We start from the raw sequence: 5,097 nt of genomic DNA, 5'->3' as shown, positions 1-5,097 counted from the left end.
GACCTAGACATAAGATGGAATGATATTCCCTGCAGGAGCAAAAGGGAAGAGAAGAGAGCAGGCTCTGAGACCCAGGTGGGGGGCCATGGTTTTGAGGGTGATGCCAGTCCTGCCCCCAGCCTCTCTACCCAACCACCTTTCTCTCTTCCCTCCAAGTCCCACCCACTGTGACTTCTCCTCTCCCTTCCCCCTTTCTTCACATGCTTATCTTTCAAAGCCTTTCATCATTTCCTTAGCTTCCTCCACAATGGCCATGGTCACAGTTGTTCAGCACAGCTCCTTCCTGGGCTGGGCAGGGGCAGAGGAGGGGAATTGTGGGGGCATGGAGATCATACCTTCCTGGGCTTTGTTATTAGGGTGAACGTGGACAGCTGGGTGTTGATGTCATTAATCAGTCAATGAACAAATATTTACTGATTTCCAAGTCCTAGGGCTGTGCTAAGTGCTCACTGCTCTCTCTGTTGTCTTTGCTTATTAAGTGAATAAAAGGGAAAAAATAGAAGATTATTCATCAGATCCCTTCACTGGGCTGAAGACGGGCTTGGACAAAGTCATCTCGGGTTCTGATCTCCTGACAGCCACTAACTAGTTGTATGGTGACAAGACTTCCCCACCATCCCCCCGCCCCACACCCCTCCAGCCCAGCCCCTACCCCTGCCAGGAAGGCCAGCAACTGGCAGACTCTCATTTTCTCAAGGCGGGGATTTTCCTATTGCCGAGACCGTGCCTGCTGAGGTGCCAGCAGGTGACAGGGACAGCCTGGAGCATAGGAATGCCTCAGACACAGTCCCTTCCGACTGGACATTCTATAGTTCTAGGCTGCTTCTGTCAATAAATGACCAGAATATGGTGGTTAATGAGACAAGTGAGATGGAAGCGGACAAAGAGGGTGTGGAATTCAGGCAGGCGGTAGAAATATTTCACTGCAATTCAGACAAGGAGAAGAGTTTGGATTTATTTTTTTTTAAGATTTTATTTATTTATTTATTTGAGAGAGAGAGAGAGAGAGAGCATGAGAGGGGAGAGGGTCAGAGGGAGAAGCAGGCTCCCTGCCGAGCCGGGACCCCGATGTGGGACTCGATCCCAGGACTCCGGGACCCTGACCTGAGCTGAAGGCAGTCGCTTAACCAACTGAGCCACCCAGGCGCCCAAGAGTTTGGATTTAAATTAGTCAATTGAAATTCATGTGGAAGACATCTTGGTAAAAGTGTTATAAAGGGTTACCATTCAAAAAACCAAAACAGTGATAGAAGATGCACTATATTCTGAGAAAGGCATAGGATTGAGAAGTCTTTATGGCTCTAAGAAGGGTTCAGCTTATTAGGGTAGAGCTCATCTAGAATGATCTTGGAATTATTGTGCAAGCCTTGTTTCCCCATCCAGAGTCTCAGACCAAACCCTGACTCTGAAATGTCAGTTACTGCTGTCATGACACTGAGGTGGTTTTTAAGTTGGTCTGATGAGAAAAATATGTAGTTGTACAAAGAAGCAGGGAGACAATAAAGAAATGAATACAGAATCAGGACCTTCATAAATTCAGTTCATTCAGGGAAAGTAATCTGTCTTTGCGGAGCTGCTTCGGTTACGCTCTGTCTGCTCACCACATTTAGCAGGCTGATATGTTTGATTTATAAGACTCGTCCACCTCCTTGGAAAGATTGTGTTTATTGGATCAGAAGTTTGGAAGCATTGGAGAAAATCAGGTATTTGTCATTTCTAATTGTAGGTGGAAATGTCTAATGATCTTTGATGAATTACAAGCCCTCCCTGATCTTTGAGTCCCCTTCTTTCCTCCTACAATGAATGGTGAATGGTGGGCTCATTTCCCCAGCATTACAGAACTATATGTCTGCCTTATCTCTGGAGGTGTCATGTACGTCTCGGGACTTCCAGCAGCTGTGACACCTATAATGATGAGCCTCTGTCCCATGTAGGAAACAACAATGACAAAAAAATAAAAAATAAAAAACCCTCATATATAGTTTGGGGAATTCCTCAGTGTGGAGGGTAGGGCACTTTGGGAGCAGTGAGCAGACTGGCCTGACTATAATCACACAGGATATCTGCTTGAGGGCATCATAGGAGACTTTGAGTACTGGACTTTCACAGAAGATTCCACAGCAACTGCTGATGTACTCATCAGCAGTGCCCTCTCACCCCTTCTCCACCACCAAGAACCTGGAGATAAGGTTCTCATCTGAGTGTGAATGAAAGGAGCACTCTCCCTGCTTTGTGACTTTGGGCAAGTTTCTTAACATCTTTGAGCCTGTTTCTTCATCTATAAAGCAGGGATAGTAATACCTAGCTCAGAGGATTATTGGTAAAGCTGATTTGAAGTAATGTTTATAAAATGCTTAGCGTAGTGTCTGCATATAGAAAGAGTTCAATTCATGAGAGTTGTCTGTTCCTATTAAATGAATGGCCAGGGAGAACTGGGAAATTCCTAAGTGTAATCAAGGGGTTAGGATTATAGCTCAGTTCAACAAATACGTGTTGTGCATGTGTTAATATTGTAGTCATACTGCCGGGAATTTATTCACATTTGTTCAACAAATACTATTAAGCAGCTGCTTGTAAGAAAATTGGTTCTGCCTATCGGTTACTCAGAGCCCTGAATAGTGCCCAAAAGATACTTTCCAATTCTATCCGTTCTTTTTCTTCTGAATGTATTCTGTATTTAGGAAGGGTTTTTTAAAAAGGTAAGTAGACATTGCTAAGTGAAAGAAGCCAATCTGAAAAGCCTACATACTGTATGATTCCAATTCTATGAAATTCTGGAAAAGGCAAAACTATGGAGACAATAAAAGATCAGTGGTGGCCAGGGATTTCAAGGGAGGGAAGGAGGCATGAGTAGGTAGAGCACAGGGGATTTTTAGGGCAGTGAAACCATTCCATCTGATACTGTAATGATGAATACATGTTACTATACATTTGCCAAATCCACAGAATGTATGGGACAAACAGTGAACTCCAAAGTAAACTATGGACTTCGCTTAATAATAGTGTATCGATATTGGCTTATCAATTGTAACAAATGTAACACACAAAGGCAATATATAAATAATAGGGAAAACTGTGTGAGGATGAAGATGAGGGAATATACAGGAATTCTCTGCACTGTACTTCCCTTTCGATTTTCATATACCTGAAATTACTCTAAAAATTTGTGTATTATATATATATTTTTAAGATTTTATTTATTTATTTGACAGAGAGAGGCACAGCAAGAGAGGGAACACAAGCAGGGGGAGTGGGAGAGGGAGAAGCAGGCTTCCCGCCGAGCAGGGAGCCCGATGTGGGGCTCGATCCCAGGACCCTGAGATCATAACCTGAGCCGAAGGCAGACGCTTAACAACTGAGCCACCCAGGCACCCTGTGTATTATATTTTTTAAGTAAATAGAAATTTCTGATTTCATTTTATCTCCCAGTCTTACCTCCTGGAGATTAGACTTTATTTCTTGGGCTAGAATGCACATTTCTCCTTCATGTCCCTAAATTGCTGCGTGTTTCTCTTAATCCCAGTACCTCCTCATTAAAATATTTTTCCCATAGGAATGGGAACTCCGTAAGGGCAGGGACTATGCCTTATTCATCTTCGTGAGATCATGTCAGTTTTCTGGTCATAGCTCCTAATGTCTCCCAATCCCAAGTGCTTTCCATGTGTTAACTCATTAAATCTTTAAAATAACCCTAGGAATTAGGTTCCATTCTTATTCCCACCAGATAGGAGAAAACTTAATCACAGAGAGGTTAAGAAACATGTCCAATTTAATAAACCTAGTAACTGGCAGAGCTGAGATACCAACCTAGGTAGTCTGATTCCAGAATTTGCAGAAAAGTACCAGAAAACCCCCAAATTTTTTTAAGGAGTAGGTCACACACATTTTTTGGGTGGTGTAATCATTAGAGGGAGACTCAATTATGTCTTTTCATTTTTTAGAAACTTATTTACTTATTTTAGAGAGAGAGAACATGGGGCGGGTAGAGGGAGAGAGAGAATCTGAAGCAGACTTGCCACTGAGTGAGGAGACTGACATGGGGCTCGATGATCCCATGACCCTGAGATCATGACCTGAACTGAAATCAAGAGCTGGACACTTAACCGACTGAGCCACCCAGGCGCCCCACTCAATTATGTCTTTTGAAAAATGCAATAATAGAATGGAAGAAAAAAAGGAGAAACACCTTGCACAGAGTAGGAGTGGTATTGTTCTGCGAAAGTTTTGGTTTTTGTATATTACATGCATGTGTATTTCTGTTGGATGCCGTGTAAGATGTATTTAGAAAGCTCATTGCCTTAATCTGTAAGGAGAACTATTAGCTCGGGTAACAAGAAGTGCAGAGCTCCTGCCAGCCACACCTGGTACCTGCCCCCTTGCTCTGAGAGCATGTTGGCCTTGTTCTGCGCATGTGCTGGCTTCGTCTCAGCAGCTTCTGTCATGTCCAAACGCAGTGATGTCCAGAGGCAGAAAAACACCATCCCTTCTAGAGAAACCTGTACCAGACATCCCCAGCAGATTGCCCCTTGACTAGAATAGATATCCCCTTACTAGTCAGAGCTGAGTCTCATGCCCACTATAAATGAAGGTCAAGAAAGGAGACTGGGACTTCTATGATCAGATTCTGCCCACGTGATACAACTCTGGCCAAAGACTGCCAGCAAAGATAAAAGGCAGAATGGGTGTTAAGCAACCTAAGTGTTTGCCCTGAGTAGAACCCAGAAGAATAAAAACGTTTCAAGTAATTTCCTGTCTCCTTAGAGATGGAAGTTTAGGGCAGACTATCCTTTGATTCATCCATTCATTTATTCACTCAAATATTTACTGATTACCTCGTGTGCACCTGGGACACAGAGTTAGGCAAAAGAGACACGACTAATGCCTCTTTGGGAAAATTCTGGAAAAGGAGAGAGTAGTTGAATAATCTCAGAAATATATGTGTAACTATAAATTGTTATAAGTGCTTTTACAGAAACAAGGGAAATTGTGTGAATTGAGGCTGTAACAGGAAGATCTGATTTACATGGGGGAGGGTCAAGGTTTGGTCAAGGTTATGCAAAGAGAGAGCACAGACTCTTTTTTTTTTTTTTTTTTTTT

This window comes from Neomonachus schauinslandi, chromosome 4 (genome assembly GCF_002201575.2).
Source record: "Neomonachus schauinslandi chromosome 4, ASM220157v2, whole genome shotgun sequence".
Taxonomy (NCBI): domain Eukaryota; kingdom Metazoa; phylum Chordata; class Mammalia; order Carnivora; family Phocidae; genus Neomonachus; species Neomonachus schauinslandi.
This window is presented reverse-complemented; position numbering follows the sequence as displayed.